Consider the following 23,715-nt stretch of genomic DNA (forward strand, 5'->3'; position numbering starts at 1 on the left):
TGACCAGAATTGTTATCTGCACTACACAGGGATACCAAATTGATACCACTTCTAACTTTTGTGGCTCAAGTGTGGAATCCTGGGATTTTTACAGTGAAGAATTGTGAATAGCTCACCAATCTACAAATCCCAGCATCTCCCAAGATGGAGCCACGGCAGTTACGTCATAGCAAAGCTATAACGGTGCAGCGTAGGTATGTGGCAAGTGACCTGTGGATCTACTCACTCAGCTGTCTGGGTGTGAATTATTTATGGGTCACTTCAAGGTCCATTCTAGGTTCCTCTCTCTTTCCTTTAAGCCAGATCTAGAGTGAAGAAGCCTTGTCCATGTCAAGAAGGACATGTGTTCATTGTTGACATGATTGCAGGCTACAGTTGGCTTTTCTAGCTGTTGTAAAAACTAATTGGCACAGTGTTTCTGTACCTTCAACTGCAGAAATAAAATGAAGACAAGCTGAAAAAACTGTTGGGAATTTGTCTGGCAGCATGACAGCTGCTTCAAACAACCTGAAGAAACTGAGTGCATATTTTTATTGAACATCTTGACAACAACATGCCTTATTTAGATCTGTGCTTTGAAAATACATGACAGCTAAGGAATACCTTTACAAAACTAAAATAAAATTGGAGGCCTCTTAGACCAAAGAGGTTTAATTTTATAATACATAAAGTGTAAAGGAAGGGTCATTTGGAACAAGGAGAAATAGCACCCTAGGCAAATGATACCTTCCATCACTGCTATCAGTATACATCTTTTTTTAGTATTATGTACATTGTTCATAGTATTTGAAGTGGTGGTAATACTTAGTAACATCTCATTTTTTTATCAAAGTACTAAAGCAAGCACTAGAACCCTTTTCAAAAATAGAATAAATATACAGTGGACCCTCTACTTACGGAATTAATCCATATTGGAACGGTGGCTGCAAGTCAAAAAGTCTGTAGGTCGAATCTCCATTGACCTACAATGCATTGAAAACTGATTATTCCCATAACTGGCAGTTTTTATTCTATTTTTGTTCCATTTCGGTTTTTTCTGGTCTGTAAGTCGATTCTCCGGCTGCAAGTCGAATCTAAATTTTGCAGCCAGAGAAGTCTGTAACTCGAAAAGTCTGTAAGTCGAGCCGTCTGTCAGTCGAGGGTCCACTGTACTTGTTTTTCTTTCTCACACACAAAGAGCAAGTCATAGAACTGTAGAGTTTGAAAGAGTGTCAAGTCTTACCTTGTGCAATCCCTACTGATTCAGAAAATCTGCTCTGACATCTAAACTCTGTTTTAAAAATTCAAATGAGATTCCACCACCTTCCATGATACGACATTTCACTGTTGAACAGTTTTTACTGTCGAGAAGTTCATTCCTTTGTTCAGTTAAAATCTCCTTTAAATCTAGTGCTTTTGAGTCCTGGAGCCAAGGAAAGCAAGTCTGAAGAACATGCCGGTCCTTCAAACATTTGAAGATGGCTATCACATCTCTTGTCAGTCTTCTCTTCTTTAGGCTAAACACACCCACTTATCTCAACTATCCCTTTATAGAGGTTGATTTCTAGAATTTTTACCATATTGGTCACTTTCTTCTGAAAACATTCCAGCTTGTTCATATCCTACTGAAACTGTGGTACCCAGAATTGAACACTCTAGTAGTGGCTGCTGCCAACTTGGGTTTAGAACCTTATTCAGTTTAGTGGTAAGAAGTGGTGTGTGGTGCTCCTTGGGACTGACATGGCCATCATGAGATTTAAACAATCTGTAAGCTCAACCATTAGCCGTTAAAATGCATCAGCTCTGATTTCATTGCCATTGATATTTGCATATTTTGTTAACCTGCCTTGGTGCACAGTTGGGAAATGCCTGGGTTAACAATTTTTGTGCTTCCTTTTGAAAGAGGCACACTATTGTACCAGTTCTAACCACTTTCTTCACTTAAGATGTAAGAACATCTAACAGAATCATTAATCTCCCAAATGATCTGGTTGTATTATTTCAGCATATGATACTGTGTGACAGAGCAAATCAACATTCTACAAGGCAATTCTAAAAATGGGGGCACCCAAAACAAACAAATAAACAAACAAAAACTTTGAAAATGACTTCACACTTTTTCAAAAGCAGCCCTGACAATTGCTTTGTGTTTGGATGAGAAATGATTATTTGATGAAAAAAGGAGCAGCTTCTGGGGTTCTCCCTTATTTGGTATCACTTTGTGAATGGTAATGAGCACAAGAGGGCATCCTGTAGACCATCTTGACTGCAGCCATGGGTGCTGTCAACATTCTGGCTGCCCTTAAAACCCAGCATTCTTTCCCCTGGTGGCCATGTTGGCATGATATTGTGCAGCAATAACAGACCATTTCCTGGTATTTTGAATCATGCATTTTATTGTTTAGTCATTAAGCTGTGTCTGACTCTTCGTGACCCCATGGATCACAGCATGCGAGGCCCTCCTGTCTTCCACTGCCTCCCAGAGTTGGGTCAAATTCATGTTGGTAGCTTCAGTGACCCTGTCCAACCATCTCGTCCTCTGTCATCCCCTTCTCCTCTTGCCTTTACACTTTCCCAACATGAGGGTCTTTTCCAGGGAGTCTTCTCTTACATGAATCATGCATACAGAAGTACAATTTCCCACATTCATAAATCAGAGCATGTGTGTTTTGTTCTGTTTTGTTTTTTATAGAATTGAATTAATTGCAGAATGGACACCCCACAACCACATATCCTGACTGCAGTGCTAGTAATAAAGAGCAGTGCTTGAGAGAGTTGGTTTTGTTTGTTTGTTTGTTTTACTGTAACACTTTCAGCAGAGGCTGGAGGCTTCTGGGTGTTGTAGTCCAAATGTAACTTTCCAACAGAGTAGAGTCACAAGGAAAGCTAATGTACTGGTAGCCACACGTCACACCCCCTTTTAAACATGCATTCTGCCACCCTGTTCTCCTTTCTTCTCTCCACCTAACAAAGGCAAAATTGAGGCAGAAATAAGTTACTAAGAATCATTGTCAGAAAATAATGACTGGGGACAATATGAGGATGAGGGCTATGTACGCCTGATCCATGTTCTGGAACTCCAGGATTTCATCCATTGCCAGCCTTCACACTCTTTTTATAGTTATCTGCTGTGAGTTGGAAGCCTTTGTGCATTTGAGATTGCTGGGCTGAAGTGAGGAGTCTATTCTGAGCACATTAAGAAAACACGTCAGTGACGTCTGTGTCAGCGTAGGCTTCGGGAAGATCACATTACATGAAATAAAACACACAACCCACACTGTATGCCTTTGTCTCCTTTTTTGTGCTGGACGTGTGTCTGGTTTTATTTTTATGCACCACTTCATGCAGCCAGCTCTTTTGTGAAATGCCGTGACAAGCAGGAAAACATCCAAATATATTGTCTATTGAAATCTCGCCACCTGCTGCAGTTACGTAACAGCAGCAATGAATTGTCACTCCAGTCTCCTCACTAACCTCATTTTGTGACTAGGCTTGGAGCAATTGGCCCAAGGAGGTGTGTAAACAAAACAATGTGCTGCCCCTCCAGAGGATGAAAGATGCTGCCCTTTTGGAAACTGGAGTTCGGTTTCAGTTTGTGAGGCTATTAACTGTTGAGCTGTGGGTCCGAGGACCATCAGGACTAAGTGACAGACATTTCTCTTTCTGAAAATAAGCCTGGCCTTTTGATCTCTCTAAAGAGACCATTCTTAGCACTGACAAAGATGCCTCCTAAATCTAAAATCTGCATCCCGTATTTACTTCCCACAGAGCAAGCTCCATTGAACACAATAAAGCTTAGGTCTGCATAGACTCTCTCTCACACACACACAGAGTTAAAATCTCAGTATAACTATTAAAACGTAATGCTTTTCAGCCTCAAATTCATAAAATCTGATGATGAAAAATCTGCCTCAAAATAAGTTGAAACCAGTTTTAAAACATCCACCAGATATTTTACAAGAACAAAAGTTGTCCCAAGAGGATGCACACTCCAACACAAGTTGAAACCTGTTGTGCAGAAGGAGATTTCTGGAGCCGCATATATAGTGTAGCAGGACAGGCTGCAATAAGGGAGAACATCTCCAAAACACACTCCACTTTTGGGATCTTTGGACCCAAATTTAAAACCTGAATAATATAGGACAGCCACAGAAGAAAACTCTAGAAAGCATCTCTCCTCTGTGAACCTCTGCTTCAGTACTCCCTGAAGTCTTAACTGGGGGCAGGCTGCTTTCCCATGTCAAATGACCTCTGGGTTGTGGAGGACCACACCTGCTCCTAAGCCATGCACACGCTTACATATGGGGAGTGAGGCCAAAACATGGCAAGATTATCTCCCACTCCCCTCAGAGAAGATTTTTTAAAAATCAAAAATTCTTTAGAGTAGGGAGGGTCTGGGAGAATGGGACTGGGACCTGCGTGTGGCCCACAGGTAGTGCTTCATTTGCCCCTTGACTAATCAGAGCTAGAGGGGGTGCTGACACTGAGAAGGCATTTCATCCCCCTCAGAATCCAAGTTCTGGAGGAAGAGTGCCAAGCAATTGCTTAGCTAATAATTTCAAGAGAAGCGAGCGGGTGGGTCAACTCTCTTGGTTATTCTGAATCAAGGTCTTTCGGGACTTTAACAGCAGCACTCTGAATTCTGCCCAGAAACAAACTGGGAGTTGGCACCATTCTGTCAGCTCAGATACATTTTATTTATTCAATCTCACTTATTAGTGGGAGACTACATTCTAAACTAGTTTTTGAACAATTCAAGTGATCCAAGGAAAATATGCCAAAGCAGCAGATGATAACACACAGGCGGAACATGTCATGCTACTGCTATTCTACACCACATGTTAATACCTTGGTGGTTGGTTTAGCATATAGCTTTGAGAAAGACTCACATAAATTTGTTTCTATCCAATATTACAATATTATTAATATAGGTGTTGGCTCTGCCACCAGTTGTACAAATGGCACATTTAGTGCAAGAAACATCTGGCCTCAAGAAGACAGAATGAGTTGTGCAATGTTGTGCAAAATGGCAAGTACAAACCCTTTCTGCAAGTGCAAGCATGCTATTGGATTTCACTTGTGTAAACATGAAGAATAGAAACTCTGTGCCTTCAGAATGGGTAGGGGCTACAGGTTTTATTTCAAAAAAAGAGAGGGAATTTCAGTAATCATGGTTTGCCTTGGAGAACATCTCCTTGAATGGATTTCCTTGTATCTATTTTTGTTTGTCTGCATGGAATGCTTCTGATCTGCTTCTTTTTGGAGCCTCGTGGCACAGTGGTTAAACTGTTGCACTGCAGCCAAACCTGTGCTTATGACCCGGGATTCTATTCCAAGTGGTCGGCTCAAGGTTGAATCAGCCTTCTATCCTTCAGATGTTGGTAAAATCAGTACCCAGATCATGGGGGGGGGGCAATGTGTAGCCTGCATAATTAACTTGTAAACTGCCCAGAGAGTGCTGTACTGTAAGTGCTATGGGGCGGCATATAAGCAGCCCTTTTTGCTTTTTCTGTGTGACTACTTACAATCAGGAAAGGATTAGAAAGACTATATTGTCCCCCATAGTATATTTTGGTACAAGTCATGTGCATCAAGCTAGAATTCAACCATTTCTCAAACCTGTTATCAGGTGATAAAAAGTAATCAGGAAATTCATCAGAGAATTACTGTATTGGACTCACTTAGCAAAACTACAAGACCAGCTGTCTTGCACTGATGTGGCTTTAATAACTGCTGGTTAATTGTTTCAAGGCCATCATATCCACATGGAATCAAACAAAAGTGCTAGCAAGGGTGTGAAGACGGAAGCACCATGATTTGCTTCAGTCCAGAGTTTCATCCAGGAGCGTTGAAAAGGTACTAACTGATTTTTAAAAACAAACCAAAATAAGACACAACTGTCAGAAAGAAATATAAGATTCATGATCAGCATGAATTCAAAGGTGTCAGTATTAGTCTAAAGCTCTGTTGTGAAACATCCTTTCCCCTTCCCCCATCTGATCATAATTATGAATTAGGATGTGTGTATGACTCATGCATTGTTACCGGTAGCATTGCTATTGGCTGTTGAAACGGAGGCAGTCACGGTTCATGCACACTTTCTCACCATGCACAGACCCTTTATGTTAACCAGATTTTCATACAAAAACATCCAAATAAATAAGTTACATTTTTAGAAAAATAATCCAAAGTGGATTTCGGACTGGAGCTCAGATAAAACAACAACCTAGTTGACTGATCCAAAAAGCTAAACAAGGTGTAGGTCATTTACTGGATATGGGTTTTACGTATTTCCCTGTGCAATAGTCAGTTCTATTCTCATTATGTCTCACCCTTCAAAAAGATATTGGGCCCTCCATTACAACAAAAACAAAAAGCCCAGGTATTTGAGGAAGGACATTCTATATGTTCACAGGCTGCTTTCAATTATATTTATCATTTGCAGAAGGTTTTAATGGCACAAAAACTGCAGTCATATTGTTTGGAATAAAAGACAAACAAACCAGAGGAGTAATTCAAATAATAGTTGAGCATTGTAATAATACTGTTGAGTATAAACTGTGCTGCTATGGTAACTCTAAAACATAGATAAAAGATTACAAATTGTAGTAGTATTGTTCGGAATCATTTTATTGCTATGGAAAAATGACACATACGCACAAATAAAAAGAAAATGAAAATAAAAAATAAAGAAGACAAAAACATTGTGGCACCTTAAAGTCAAACTCTGTATTTTTGAAGTAAGCTTTTGTGGAGAAGTCCACTTCTTCAGACATGAGAGTGGGACTGCATGTCAAATTTTTATACAGTGAAACATGCCCCCAAAGCAAAGATTAGTTGATTCCTGGGCAAAATTAGTTGATGATGTGGCATTTCACACCTAGCAACAACCATTAAGACCCCTCCTGATTTTCAGTTTCCTTTCCAGGAAACATTGTTCAGTTAACCATAACAATGATTGGGGGCTTAATTAATCCCAAACTATAGAGATAACAAACCACGTGTTAATGGGCATCAAATCTATGGGGCTTGTGAGGTGGCACTGAGTAGTTAGTAGGGAAATATAGCTGGGAATTACAGAAGATGCAACATTTTGATAATGGCCTTGGCTTATATTGAGTCTACTGAGTCTTGACTTATATTGAGTCAATTGGCGTATACTGAGTCCATTGAGATATCTTATACAGTATTGAGTCCATTAAATCCTGGCTATATTGAGGAATCACAGAAGATGCAACATTCTGCAGTGGTGCCTCGCTAGACATGACAGTTTTTTCACTAGACATTGACTTTTTGCGATCGCTATAGCGATTCGCAAAACAGTGGTTCCTATGGGGAAATTTCGCTGGACAATGTTTGGTCCCTGCTTTGCAAACTGATTTTCGCTAGACAATGATTTTGACAGCTCCCTCCGCACTCGCAAAGTAGGTGTTTTTGGGACCTAAGCTTCGCAAGACAGCTATTTAAACAGCTGATCGACGGTTCGCAAAGCGGCTTTCCTATGACCGATCTTCGCTAGACAATGACGATTCTTCCCCATTGGAATGCATTAAACATGTTTCAATGCATTCCAATAGGGAAATGCTTTTCACTAGACAATGATTTCACTAAACAGCGATTTCAGTGGAATGGATTATCATCGTCTAGCGAGGCACCACTGTATATCTGATAATGTCCAAAGAATCCTTGGCTGGATTATTGTTCTGCAATTTTCCCCCCCAGAATGGCAACTCTATATATTGCCATTCCTGATGTCCAATTTGTGTCCATTAATTCTCTTACATAGAGATTTGGTTGTCAAAAGATGGCATAGATAACATTAGCAGAGAAACAGGTCAAAGTACCGTTGATGTTGTGTGTGACTTTGTTGGGTCCTGTAATCATGTTGCCAGAATACATGTGGGGGCAGAGGTGGCATTTGGGCTTGTAGCATGGTTTAGACCCCAACTCTGTGTCACTGTTGTGTGGTCTATCATGTGCCAGTAGTTGCTTGAGATTGGGGGATTGCCTGTAAGCAAGTAGAGGTCTACCACCAATGGCTTGAGAGAGTGAAATATTCTTGTCAAGGATGGTTTGGATGTCACTTATGATGTGTGTGATTGGTCTCAGTTGTGGGCTGAAAGGCACAAATAGATTTCTCTTTTCTGGGTCTGTCCTGCAGTAGGTTGCTTCTGGGTATTCGTCTTGCTTTGTTAATTTGTTCCTTAATAAAACTGGATGGGCACTATAGTCTACATTTTGTAGATCCTTGAGTTTGTAATCTCTATCTTGTGAGTTCAAGTAGTCACAGTTATCTAAGTCTTGACTATAAATAATGGATTTGATGAGGCGCTAATTAGCGATTTCCACCTCTTTTTAAAATATATTTATCTAGCAATATAGTGATCTCTTGCTGCACTGACTTGAACACCCTTTAAAAAAAAAAGAAAAACACCCCTTTGCCTTTGCCTTCAGATTAGACAGTCATGTACAGCAAAAAGCAGAGAAAAGTGATGCCAGCCATCAGAGCAAATTTAACCCCTTGCTTTTGGCTTGTCTACATGCAGCAATTGGAGTGGGCTGGATCAGACTAAATAGGATCACAAGGACATCCAGCATGCCAACTGGTGTGGCTCTTGCTAACATATGGAGTTCAAGCAACTCTCTTTGGTCTGCAGTGAGCTGCGATCAATTTGCCAGTATCATGTAGCTGCTTAAGAAGACAGCCACTTCACTATTTATTTATTTATTTATTTATTTATTTATTTATTTATTTATTTATTTATTTATTTATTTATTTATTTATTTATTTATTTATTTATTTATTTAACCTTTATACCACTCATGAAGCAAGTGATCTCCTTTTCTTGGATGTACTGTTGCCTTTTGATTTTCCCCACCCTCTTTTCTTGCCTTGAACTTCACTGGAACTAGCCATGTATCATTCTAAAATTTACCTATAAGAGACATAGGTTAAACACACACAACTGTGCCCTGCATGCTTGACCTTGCTCTAGCTGGAATTATGGAGTGTTGCCATTTGTTCTAGAGGGCTTGGTTCCTCATGGAACAGAGGATTCTTGTGTGTGTGTGTGTTTAGTCGTTTAGTCGTGTCCGACTCTTCGTGACCCCATGGACCAGAGCACGCCAGGCCCTCCTGTCTTCTACTGCCTCCCGGAGTTGTGTCAGGTTCATGTTGGTTGCTTCGCAGACACTGTCCAGCCATCTCATCCTCGGTCGTCCCCTTCTCCTCTTGCCATCACACTTTCCCAACATCAGGGTCTTTTCCAGGGAGTCTTTTCTTCTCATTAGATGGCCAAAGTACTGGAGCCTCAGCTTCAGGATCTGTCCTTCCAGTGAGCACTCAGGGTTGATTTACTTTAGAACTGATAGGTTTGTTCTCCTTGCAGTCCAGGGGATTCTCAAGAGCCTCCTCCAGCACCACAATTCAAAGGCATCAATTCTTCGGCGGTCTGCTTTCTTTATGGTCCAGCTCTCACTTCCATACATCACGACAGGAAAAACCATAGCTTTGACTATTCGGACTTTTGTTGGCAAGGTGATGTCTCTGCTTTTCAAGATGCTGTCCAGATTTGTCATCGCTTTCCTCCCAAGAAGAAGGCGCCTTTTAATTTCAGGGCTGCTGTCTCCATCTGCAGTGATCATGGAGCCCAGGAAGATAAAATTTGACACTGCCTCCATATCTTCCCCTTCTATTTCCCAGGAGGTGATGGGACCAGTGGCCATGATCTTAGTTTTTTTGATGTTGAGTTTCAGACCGTTTTTTGCACTCTCCTCTTTCACTCTCATTACAAGGTTCTTTAATTCCTCCTCACTTTCTGCCATCAGAGTGGTATCATCTGCATATCGGAGGTTGTTGATATTTCTTCCGGCAATCTTAATTCCGGCTTGGGTTTCTTCCAGTCCAGCCTTCCGCATGATGTATTCTGCATATAAGTTAAATAAGCTGGGGGACAATATACAGCCTTGCCGTACTCCTTTCCCAATTTTGAACCACTCAGTTGTTCCATGACCAGTTCTAACTGTTGCTTCCTGTCCCACATATAGGTTTCTCAGGAGACAGATAAAGTGGTCAGGCACTCCCATTTCTTTAAGAACTTGCCATAGTTTGCTGTGGTCCACACAGTCAAAGGCTTTTGCATAGTCAATGAAGCAGAAGTAGATATTTTTCTGGAACTCTCTGGCTTTCTCCATAATCCAGCGCAAGTTAGCAATTTGGTCTCGAGTTCCTCTGCCTCTTCGGAATCCAGCTTGTACTTCTGGGAGTTCTCGGTCCACATACTGCTGAAGCCTACCTTGGAGGATTTTGAGCATAACCTTGCTAGCGTGTGAAATGAGTGCAATTGTACGGTAGTTGGAGCATTCTTTGGCACTGCCTTTCTTTGGGATTGGGATGTAGACTGATCTTTTCCAATCCTCTGGCCACTGTTGAGTTTTCCAAACTTGCTGGCATATTGAATGTAGCACCTTAACAGCATCATCTTTCAAGATTTTAAATAGTTCAACTGGAATGCCATCACCTCCACTGGCCTTGTTGTTAGCCAGGCTTTCTAAGGCCCACTTGACTTCGCTCTCCAGGATGTCTGGCTCAAGGTCAGCAACTACATTGTCTGGGTTGTCCGGGATATCCACATCTTTCTGATATAATTCCTCCGTGTATTCTTGCCACCTCTTCTTGACGTCTTCTGCTTCTGTTAGGTCCCTCCCATTTTTGTCTTTTATCATGTTCATCTTTGCGCAAAATGTTCCTCTAATATGTCCAATTTTCCTGAACAGATCTCTGGTCTTTCCTTTTCTGTTATCTTCCTCTATTTCTTTGCATTGTTCATTTAAGAAGGCCCTCTTGTCTCTCCTTGCTATTCTTTGGAAGTCTGAATTCAAGTTTCTGTAACTTTCCCTATCTCCCTTGCATTTTGCTTCCCTTCTCCTCTCTGCTATTTCTAAGGCCTCATTGGACAGCCACTTTGCTTTCTTGCATTTCCTTTTCTTTGGGATGGTTTTCGTTGCTGCCTCCTGGACAATGTTACGAGCCTCTATCCAAAGTTCTTCAGGCACTCTGTCCACCAAATCTAGTTCCTTAAATCTGTTCTTTACTTCCACTGTGTATTCATAAGGGATTTGGTTTAGATTATACCTGAGTGGCCCAGTGGTTTTTCCTAATCTCTTCAGTCTAAGCTTGAATTTTGCTATGAGAAGCTGATGATCAGAACCGCAGTCAGCTCCAGGTCTTGTTTTTGCTGACTGTATAGAGCTTCTCCATCTTTGGCTGCAGAGAATATAATCAATCTGATTTCGATATTGCCCATCTGGTGATTTCCATGTATAGAGTCGCCTCTTGTGTTGTTGGAAAAGAGTGTTTGTGATGACCAGCTTATTCTCTTGACAAAACTCTATTAGCCTTTGTCCTGCTTCGTTCTGAACTCCAAGGCCAAACTTCCCTGTTGTTCCTTTTATCTCTTGGCTCCCTACTTTAGCATTCCAGTCCCCTAGAATGAGAAGAACATCTTTCTTTGGTGTCAGTTCTAGAAGGTGTTGTAAATCTTCATAGAATTGTTCAATTTCAGTCTCCTCACCTGGAGTAGGAAATGGCAAGCCACTCCAGTATCTTTGCCAAGAACGCCCCATGATCAGAAACAAAAGAGGATTCTTACTAGTCTGAATAAAACAAAGGGCTGTTAACGGTCCCTCTGTGGGCCCCTATCTTTGAGATCTATGCTCACATAGATTGACCACAGATACTCCTGAATGTGTGTGCCTTGGCAAAGCAAAGCACATAGGAAACGATCAACCATTTAGAAGAACTGTTGACAATTTCCAGTCATTGGTAATTGCTTGGGGCTTGCTTGGGCCTCTGCCATATCTGTACCTTTGTGTCCTTAATCACTAGGCACCCTTTGGATAATATGTCACATCTGGGACAGAGGATAATTTATTGCTTGCAGATGGATTAGCATCACAGCTCACTTGGATAAATTCTACTTTAGCCCCAGTCCCACAGGCCTCTCTTTTATAGAACAGTTATATCCATTAAAATTATGACTTCCAAAATTCTGTTGTATTTTACGGCTAACACGAGATATTTATGACCGTTCCTGCTTAAGTGGACATTTCTAGAGATTTACTGCAGAAATAATTCAGGCAAATAGCTTAACAGTTGGGGGTACTGCCAATTTGTACACAATTCTAAGTGCAGTGAAGCAGGGTTGGGGGACAGGACAGACACCAACAACACATAGGCACGCATGTGTATTTGATCTGCAAATAATAATCGGTATAGTCTACAACTGTTTTATACTAAGAAAGTATGCCAAATATATTTTTCCATAATTATTAGAAAAAAGGCATTTAATGGATCAGCCAACAAAATGCACTAATTAAAAACAAACCATGAACTTGGTGCCTTTTTTTCTTCTGTAAAATTAGTGAAAGAAAGAAAGAAAGAAAGAAAGAAAGAAAGAAAGAAAGAAAGAAAGAAAGAAAGAAAGAAAGAAAAGAAAAGAAAAGAAAAGAAAAGAAAAGAAAAGAAAAGAAAAGAAAAGAAAAAAGAAAAAGAAAAATGGAAAAAGAAAGAATGATTATAAATCAGAGGGAAATAATAAAGAATTGGATAATGAGGTGATGGTGTAACATTTGAGTTTTGCTGGTGCTTGTAATAAAGCATAGAGCTTTGTCCCAGCAATTAAAGTTGGAGTATTGAAAAAATAAATTGAACAGAGTCAGGAATACATATCTAGTCCTCTGGTAGCAATATATATTTTAAAGCACTGGTTCTTAACCTTGGCTTACTCAGGAGTTTTGGACTGCAACTCCCAGAAGCCTTCACCACCAACTGTGCTGGCTGGGGTTTCTGGGAGTTGCAGTTCAAAAGCATCCGAGTAACAAAGGTTAAGAACCACTGTTTTAAAGTATCAGTTTCACATTTTTAGATGACATCCATATACCAGAGCCCTTCAGACAAGATACTTGTCAGAGGTCACTAAATTCAAATTCTGATAATGGTCCATATGTATTTTTGTAGTGTAAGTTGCATGATGAAATACAGGGTAAGCGCAACCTCCTAATAAGCCAATCTGGATTCATCATAGTGACAGTAAGAAATACCCATACCATTATACTTCATATTTTCAAATAAATACTGGTATGTAAGTAGCAAGATGATGCCTGGAAGAATGAGAAACATGGAAGATGAATATCAGATGCAAGTACTGTATGAGGAACATGACGGAACAGAATGTTTCATATCCACATCTAACATGACAATTTTTTTCTAGTTTTCTTTCAGCTTAGCTGAGGTCATTCTTGAAAGGTGAATAGAGAAATAAAAAATTGGACACATGCTTTAGATCAGAGTTGGCTTGTGCCCTGGGGCAAGGAAGCGGGGAACCTTACCCTAAAATTTTGGAAGAAGTGTCTCTCCTGCCCCGGTCATGAGGTGCCCTCACTTTAGATTCCACTGCATACATTTTACAGGTTCAGCTCCAAATGTATACACACCATGTATTTGCTCCACTAATTTAGTGATGTTTTAAAATTTGATTTTACTTTTGGGAAGGTTACTTGCAATTTTTAAAGTTTACATGTCCAGTTTTTTGTGTCATCTCATTGGAACTATTTCCCTTTACCATTGTGTTGGCTATTCTTCTAAGGTGAAATAGTGGGACTGTTGTATCACAACAACTTGCTCAGATATGATGGATGTTTCCAGATATGAGGATGTTTCCAGAGAACCCTTCAGGTTATGACTTAATATGAGTGTGCCTCCAGTTTTGGAAAAAAAAAAAAACATCTCTTGAGCTTCACATTGCATCTTAATCCAGGAGTGCTTCTGGTGCTACCCAGTCAATACTGTCCTATGACAAACTGCCTGCAGAACTGCAAGTCTGACTTCCCATACTTCAGTTTAGTCTTTTCTGTATTATTTCTTTGTTTATTTATCTATTTTATTTAAACATTTCTAGACAACCCTATATTATAGGATTTCTGAGCAGATTAAAAAACTGTATAGAACAATTTTAAAATATAACACACGACACAAGCCCTAGTGCAGTTTTTAAAAGCACATATTGATGCCATTTTTAAATGGGACCATCTTCCATCTTGGGCAGCCAGTTGTGAGAGACTTCCCCGCTACTAACAGCACCAGGTCAGTGCTTGACATATGATAAAAAAGGAGCCATTGGAGCTGCTCTTCAAGCAAGAACAGCATTGCTACCCAGCCACTGCTGAAAAGGTTTCCCAGCCACCTTGGTACGGAAAGGCTGCTTTTTCTGGAAGAGGGCAGCTCCAGTGTCTATTTTCCACTACATAGCAAGCAGTCGAGCTTGCCCTGACCCAGCACCAACAGGAAGCCACCCAGTGCTGGCCAGCTTGTGGCTTGGGGACAGCTTAATGTCTTGCTTTAATGTGGGGATTCATATTAAAGCAGGCTGTTTGAACTAGGCTACAGGTTAAAAAAAACTGCTGCAGGTTATCTAAAAAAATGTAGTTCTTGTCCTGGTCTGGTTCTCCATTTATCACCTGTCAACCAGTTGGAAACGGGGATGAGCACCGCCCCCTAGAGTCAAACACGACTGGACAAAAATTGTCAAGGGGAACCTTTACCTTTACCTTTAACCAGTTGTCAACCATGGAATATTTGAATCTCAGAATCAGAGAATGATTCAAAGTAGATCTAACACATTGTTGTCCAATTTCGTCTTGAATGCCTCCAGCATTTGAGCGCTCACCACCTCCCAAGGTAACTGGGTCTATTGTTTACTGCTCTAACAGTTAAGATGTTTTTCTTATTATTCAGCCAAAATCTGGCTTCTTGTAATTTGAGTCCATTATTTTGTGTCCTGTACTCTTGGATGATGATAAGAGATCCTTCCCCTCCTCTGTATGATTACCTTTCAAGTATTTGTATTGTATCTGCTCAGTCTTCTTTCTTCAAGAAGGAGCAGCTATTACTGCTGTTTGTAGTGTAGCATGCTACTGGGCTGAAAGGACACTGTTAACGGTAGAGGAGCTAAAAGGAGAGGCCTTTTGGAAACCTCCTGGGCTATGGTGCACTGCTGATGGCACACGGGGAGATGGCGACCACATATTGGTTTATATAGGGGACTCAGGAAAGTAAATATATTCCAGTCCAGCTAACAGGAGGGCCAACTCTGCAGTTGTTTCTCCTTTCTTACCAGCATGAAGGTCAATATAAGAAGGACAACATTCAGAAATTTGGTTGAATATTTCGGCCTTTCACACATTTCTTTTAGCAGACACTTACTGATTATGGTGACTCCTCCTCCACAAAACATCTTGGCCCACTTTCCTCCAGACAATTAAATATTAGTATCATCATATCTACTATTGTGGGCAAGAATCCCGTAGAAGAAATGGAGTAGCCCTCATAGTCAACAAAAGAGTGGGAAAAGCTTTACTGGGATACAATCTCAAAAATGATAGAATGATTTCAATATGAATCCAAGGCAGACATTTCGACATCACAGTCATCCAAGTTTATGCACCAACTGCCGGTGCTGAAGAGGATGAAAGTGACCAATTCTATGAAGACTTACAACACCTTCTAGAACTGACACCAAAGAAAGATGTTCTTGTCATTATAGGGGACTGGAATGCTAAAGTAGGGAGTCAAGACAGGTAAGTTTGGCCTTGGAGTTCAAAACGAAGCAGGGCAAAGGCTAATAGAGTTTTGTCAAGAGAACAAGCTGGTCATCACAAACACTCTTTTCCAACAACACAAGAGGCAACTCTACACATGAACATCACCAGATGGGCAATACCAAAATCATATTGATTATGTTCTCTGCAGCCAAAGATGGAGAAGCTCTATACAGTCAGCAAAAACAAGACCTGGAGCTGATTGTGGCTCTGATCATCAGCTTCTCATAGCAAAACTCAAGATTAAACTGAAGAAAGTAGGAAAAACCACTGGATTAGTCAGGTATAAGGTAAAGGTAAAGGGTTCCCCTTGACAATTTTTCCAGTCATGTCTGACTTTAGGGGGCAGTGCTCATCTCCATTTCCAACCCATAGAGCTAGCATTTGTCTGAAGACAATCTTCCATGGTCATGTGGCAAGCGCGACTAGACACGGAACGTCGTTAGCTTCTCACCAAGGTGGTACCTATTTATCTACTCGCATTTTGCATTTTGCATGCTTTTGAACCACTAGGTTGATGGGAGCTGGGACAAGCAATGGGGGCTCATTCTGTCACGTGGATTCGATCTTACGACTGCAGGTCTTCTGACCTTGCAACACAGAGGCTTCTGAGGTTTAACCCACAGCGCCACCACATCGGGTATAATCTAACCCAAATTCCTTATGAATACACAGTGGAAGTGAAGAACAGATTTAAGGAACTAAACTTGGTGGAGAGAGTGCCTGAAGAACTTTGGATGGAGGCTCGTAACATTGTACAGGAGGGAGCAACAAAAAACATCCCATAGAAAAGGAAATGCAAGAAAGCAAAGTGGCTGTCCAATGAGGCCTTAGAAATAGCAGAGAGGAGAAGGGAAGCAAAATGCAAGGGGGATAGGGAAAGCTACAGAAAATGGAATGCAGACTTCCAAAGAATAGCAAGGAGAGACAAGAGGGCCTTCTTAAATGAGCAGTGCAAAGAAATAGAGGAAAATAATAGAAAGGGAAAACCCTGAGATTTGTTCAAGAATATTGGAGCTGTTAAAGGAACATTTTGTGCAAAGATGGACATGATAAAGGACAAAAATGGTAGGAACTTCACAGAAGCAGAAGACATCAAGAAGAGGTGGCAAGAATAGACAGAGGAATTATAGCAGAAAGATCTGGATGTGCTGGACAACCCAGATACTCTGCTTGCTGACCTTGAGCCGGACATCCTGGAGAGTGAAGTCAAGTAGGCCTTAGAAAGCTTGGCTAACAGCAAGGCCATTAGAAGTGATGGCATTCCATTTGAACTGTTTAAAATCTTAAAAGATGACGCTGTTAAAGTGCTACTCTGAATATGCCAGCAAGTTTGGAAAACTCAGCAGTGGCTAGAGGATTGGAAAATATCAGTCTACATCCCAATCCCAAAGAAGGGCAGTGCCAAAGAATGCTCCAACTACCGTACAATTGCACTCATTTCACACGCTAGCAAGGTTATGCTCAAAATCCTACAAGATAGGCTTTAGCAGTATGTGGACCAAAAACTCCCAGAAGTACAAGCAGGATTTCAAAGGGTCAGAGGGACTAGAAACCAAATTGCTAACATGCGCTGGATTATGGAGAAAGCCAGAGAGGTTGAGAAAAACATCTACTTTTGCTTCATTGACTATGCAAAAGCCTTTGACTGTGTGGACCACAGCAAACTATGGCACGTTATTAAAGAAATGAGAGAGCCTGACCACCTTATCTATCTCCTAAGAAATCTATATGTGGGACAGGAAGCAACAGTTACAACTGGACATATATTATATTGATTTTTATGTTGTAAGCCGCCCCGAGTAGACATGGTCTAGAGGGGCGGGGTATAAATAAATAAATAAATAAATAAATAAATAAATAAATAAATAAATAAATAAATAAATAAATAAATAAATAAACATGGAACAATTGATTGGTTCAAAATTGGAAAAGGAGTACGACAAGGCTGTATACTGTCTCCCTGCTTATTTAATATCATGTGAAAGACAGGGCTGGATGAATCCCAAGCAGGAATCAAGATTGCCAGAAGAAATATCAACAACCTCAGATATGCAGATGATTCTGATGGCTGAAAGTGAGGAGGAATTAAAGAACCTCTTAATGAGGGTGAAAGAGGAGAGTGCAAAAAATGGTCTGAAGCTCAACATCAAAAAACTAAGATCATGGCCACTGGTCCCATCACCTCCTGGGAAACAGAAGGGGAAGATTTGGAGGTAGTGACAGATTTTACTTTCTTGGGCTTCATGATCACTGCAGATGGTGACAACAGCCACGAAATTAAAAGACACCTGCTTCTTGGGAGGAAAGCAATGACAAACCTAGACAACATCTTAAAAAGCAGAGATATCACCGTGCCGACACAGGTCTGCATAGTTGAAGCTATGGTTTTTCCAGTAGCGATGTATGGAAGTGAGAGCTGGTTCATAAAGAAGGCTGACTGCTGAAGAATTGATACTTTTGAATTGTGGTGCTGGAGGAGACTCGTGAGAGTCCCCTGGACTGCAAGGAGATCAAACTTATCCATTCTGAAGGAAATCAACCCTGAGTACTCACTGGAAGGACAGATCCTGAAACTGAGGCTCCAATACTTTGGCCATCTCATGAGAAAAGAAGACTCCCTGGAAAAGACCCTGATGTTGGGAAAGTGTGAAGGCAAGAGGAGAAGGGGACGACAGAGGACGAGATGTTTGGACAGTGTCACCGAAGCTACCAACATGAATTTGACCCAACTCCGGGAGGCAGTGGAAGACAGGAGGGCCTGGCGTGCTCTGGTCCATGGGGTCACGAAGAGTCCGACATGACTTAATGAGTAAATAACAAATTTTGAAAACCCAATGCACTATTTTTTATAAATTAATGTAATGTAATTCATTCATTGTTACTTATGACTCTTCAGCAATTTGAAAAAGGCCCCCCAATATTCCTGAGGTCCTCTCAAATCATCATCATCATTTTGGAACTGCAGAGCTGGAAGGGACCCTATGGATCATCAAGTGCAGCCCCTCTCAAGGAGTCTGAGACAGAGTATTCAAAACACTGAACTATCGAGCAGTTTAAGTAGTATTTTAATCTATTCAGTAAACATTACCTGCCATGCCAACACCCCCTGGTTTTATCATATTCTCCTTACTGAAGAGGAATTATGCTGCCCCTATAACTTTTCTCTCCCCCACCATAACAAGTAATGATACTATGTCAGTTAATTGCTTCCCAGCATGGTTGTTTGCAGTAAAGATGCCATTGCCTCAGCAGGTGAGTAATTCATGAAAGTGTGTGTGTGCGTGGGGCGTGTCATAGAAGCCCTGCTCAGGTGTTACAGTTTGGCTAAGCCCGCTGTGCATAAAGAGTAGTGCTATAACCTTGCCCTCACTCTGTTTCTGGTTTTGTTACTCTCCTATGCACGGAGACCAACGAGTCTGACAAAGGAGACCTCCACGCTCTCCACTTGAATTGGGACCCTCATTTACCTGAAGAATCCCCACAAATAGAGAAGTTCTTCCACTTTAGAATCACCTGCGTACGTGGGTGACAGAAGTGACGACGGAGAGCATGTGGCTAGAGCTCTCCCCTTTATTTGTGGTGAGTTTGTAGTGCCTGAATAGGGCTATTGTAAAAAGACCCCAAATGCTCAGTGAGGGAGAATTAAGGGCCACAACTGACAGCAAAACCAAACTGCACACTTGTAAATGGCAGCCTACAAATGGCAGTCTTGTGGGAATATATTGATTTTTGTAGTTCTCTGAGCACATAATAGTTTGAAAATCAGAACAATAAGATATACGCACATCCATTGGAGCAAACATTTTTTAAATGAGATTTGTAGAACTGGTATTTTTCTTTATTATCTTACAGTCTTACCCTGGCTTTTTCTAATGGTCTTATTCATTCATCACATAGAACCTCCATCTGTAGTGGGGGCAGGGTAAGCAGAGAAGAATACCGCAGTATGTCTTGGTCAGTACAACATGGTAACCATTACCTCTGTAATTGCATGGTGAGCTTGTGCAGTATGATGTAATGACAGGTTAAATAAATGCAAGCTAATCCTCTCTTCAAAAGTAAAGAACTCTGTCGCATTAAAACATTACCCTGTCCAGCACTAAAATGTAGTTATTAAAGCAGAAATTCCTGAGAGATTTCATGAGCAGCTATTGCTTCCCTGTTCTTGTTATATAACAGTATTTGGCCTGACTTTTCAGATGATAAATGACTGGTTTAATTTATTCCAAATTAATTATTCAGATGAAGAAACTATTTTTCCCCAAAGCAAAATCCAGTAAAAAAAGAAAGAAAATCTGGAGAATAGATGGCCCTGGAGCAAAGGCAAAACATGAGAGGGAATAATTTAAAGTTTTATGTTGTATTTCTCATATCATATGTGTGGTTTATTTGAGTCTAATATCCACCCTCAGGGATCCTGGGAGCCATCATTCAGGAAGCAGCAGTGGGCATCTCAGCACTTTTAGTAAACTACAATTCCCAAGGTTTGTGAGAGGGAATGAGAACTACGATGACTTCTAAAGAGGTATAAAACTTATCTGAGCTTCTAGGGGAGACACAGCTTTATGACTTTTTTTTTCCAGCAACAGCCAATGCTCCCTTGCCATGTGAGGTGTGAAAAGAACTTCTACAGTGGTCATAACAACAGTTATTTTTCACTACAAATGGAGCAGTGGTAGTATCCCTGGGTCAAATCCAGAGAAACACTCAGTTACTGGAGAACTTGTTGCTTGCTCTACGCCGCTCACCTTCTTTAATGCTGATTATTCACCAGTGTGACATTTACCCTTGTGGCCCCTGCTTGTTTTTCCCTCACAAAAGCTCACATTGTGTTTTCTTCTCGCTGCCACCAGTGGATTACTTCAATCCACAATTTAAATGATGTATGTCAGAACACTTGTCTTGTGAACAGAAACAGAACTTATTTACTGAAGTGAAACAGATTGAATAATAGCAGAAGTTTCTCAGATACACATTATACATAAGCAATTCATCAACAGTTCTCTCAGTACATACTTCTTTTCTCTTCGGATATCATTACCACCTTCTCTACCTATTTTCCTAATCAGCTCTGTCTCTTTGATTAACCCTATCTATCTCGGTATCTGTTCCCTCTCTCTCACTGACTAACCAGCCCTATCTATATCTATCACTATCCGTCTGCTCCTCCTTCAGCTGAGCCTCATATATATTCATTGATTCTGCCCATCCAGCTCTCTCATGGGCTCATGCAAATAAGCTCTTGAGCTTGAGTGGCAGGAGTGAAAGGGCCAGTCACTACAACCTGTACCTGGAGTAACCATTTCTTGTTTTTTCCATATCATCCATCTGCTTCTGGCAAAACTGATCGGAACTTATCTTCCTTAGGAACTTATTTGGTTTGGTTCAGCCTCTCAATAACTATACACAACAAAATCTTAGCCTGCAGAAGCTACTGAAAGACCTTTAACTGATTTGATGGATTATATAAAGGGTGTCAGGAACACTAAAGATCCCGTGTAATGCACTCTGGTTCAGGGCAGAGTCTCAGAGTGTGATCAGACAGGTGTTAAGCCTGCTATTTGGAACACTGTGGGAATCGGTTCATTTGCTCATTTTGTTCACATGACATAATCACTGGAGGGAGCAAAATCACTACCCACATCATTCTGGCTCAGTCAAGTCTTCTGTTCCTTTGGGGAGGGTGTAAGTAGGATTTCCGTCAACTAGAGACACCACAGATTGTTAGTCCTTTGTTATCTTTAAAGGAGTGTTTCACCACAGTCTGATGGAGAGGAAGGGCTTTTCCATAACCTTCCACCTGAAGCTTTTAACTGAAGATGCCTGGGATAAACCCCGGGAGTATGCTCTACGACTGAGGGATATTCTCTCAACTCCCTCTGTTCCTTGGGGACAGGAGTGGCTACCTTGGACTGCCAGAAAAAATGGACAAGTAAGTCCTAGAGCAAATCAAGCCTGAACTATCTCTGGAGCAATAGTAATGAAACAGAGACTGTCTTGCTTTGGGCACATCATGAAAAGACACGATTTTCTGGAAAAGACAATAATGCTGGGAAAGGTTGAAGGCAGCAGGACAAGAGGAAGATCAAATATGAAATGGGCTGACACCCTAAAGGACTCCCTAAAGAAAGCCACAGGCTAGAGTCTACAAGAGCTGAGAAGGACTGTTGAGGACAGGACATTTTAGGTATTGCTCATTCATATAGGTTGGAGGAGACTTGTTGTGTAACAACAATAGGATCACTCTGGTTTGGTCTGTTTCCAGCACATGTGATAGCTGGAAATGAACCAAAAGTGAGCCTTCCTCTAATATGCCAGTATCATGAAGTGGTTTAAGAACACAGCCACTTCAGGATATCAGCAAATTAATCACTTCCTCAGCAACATGGAGGGGCCAAGGAAGTGATTTTAAAAAAAGTGTCTATAAGGACAGCAAATGGAAGACTAATGGAAAGCAAATGTGTATTTTGACAGTAGAAAAACTGACAGCTAGCTGCTCTGCACTGCCCTAATATACATTTGCTTTCCATTAGCCTTTTAGGCCGTCATATTCACTGTGATGCAGTGAATATTCACCGCCCTTAGACACACTTTAAAAAGATTATTTCACTTCCTCAGCCACTCCATGGATCCAAGGAAATGATTAATTTACCAATATCCTGAAGTGTCTCTCTTCCTAAGCTGTTTCACAATACTGACAAATTGAAAACAGGCTCCTGCAGATCTAGTAGGGTCACTAGAGGTCCATATGCCATTTGGATATGAGAATTGCTCCAAATGGCATGCTGGACCTCCTAGTGACCCTATTTAGTCTGATCCAGCCTGCTCTTAATGCCACATATAGATAAACCCTTAGTCAGTTCTTGCCAGCAGAAACAAGGAAAAAGTGTATGCATGTGAAAAGTAATTCCTTGGATCAACAAGTGACCACAACTAGCTTGTGTGATCCTAAAATTATTCACATGTTCCTGTCCCTTCTCCTTGATGACAGGAAGAGAGAGAGCCAGGTGACCTGATTATTGGGTTAGGATGTCCTGCACCAGTGAGGGGGTGACCCCTGAAAACTGGAGAGGGACATTTCTGTCACAAGACTTGTGCATATAGCAGGTGCCGCTGAATGAGATACTGTATTGAGATCCTGTATTTGCCCCCACCCCATTAGGCAAGGTCTCTCAACCTTCTTCAAAGCATTCTTCAGGAACTGGAAGAGTGGCTTGGAAATTGGAAAGATGGGGAGAACAGCTTCACTCAACCTGGTTACACATGCCCCAAATCAAGATCCAACCAATGTATCACAAAACTCAGCTGAAAAGATCAGGAAGAAAGAATGTCTGGAATTGCCTTCCTTGGAGCAAAGTACAAAAAGAAAGTTCTGATAGTAATTAAACATGCCCCTGGTGCTGTAAAACTCTGACTATTGCAAAGAGAAAATCTGTTTTTCCCCATATTTAAAAAACAAAGACAGACACTAGCTTTGGCAGCAGTTAGCATAAATCTGCCTTTCCAGATTTCCTGGTTAAAGTGAGACATTGTTCATGCCCCCCCCCCTTTGAAGCTCTGATTCAGCTAACAATTAATTGAAGGGTCTTCCAGGCAGGATGTTTGTACCTGTTTAAGCACTGATATTAATGGCCTTCCTAATGTCCAGATCACATTTTTCTTATCTTGGCATGTTTGGGGATTTTTGTATGAGGTTTTTTGTTCTTCCTAAAGTCCTTGGTTTATTTTGTTATTTTTTTTTTAACTGGGGGCAGAGTTTAGTGCTTTTCTTCCTAATCCAAATTACTTTTTTAAAAAAAGAATCCTGGTACTACCCTGTTTTCACCAAAAAGGAAGAGATTAAATTTAGACGACGACTACTAATAATATAATAATCTTAGAACTACAGAGCTGGAAAGGACCCTACGGGTCATCCTCCTTCTCGAGGAGACACAGTGGGAAACTGAACTCCCAAACTCTAGCTCTGCCTAAACCACTGAGCTATAAATCAATACAACCAATCCACAAAAACATAGGTAGGAATGGGAGGAAGAGAAGGAAGAAAGCAGGCAGCCATGGTGCTCAGAAGCTCCTCTG

Source organism: Pogona vitticeps, chromosome 1, assembly GCF_051106095.1.
Source record: "Pogona vitticeps strain Pit_001003342236 chromosome 1, PviZW2.1, whole genome shotgun sequence".
Classification (NCBI taxonomy): Eukaryota; Metazoa; Chordata; class Lepidosauria; order Squamata; family Agamidae; genus Pogona; species Pogona vitticeps.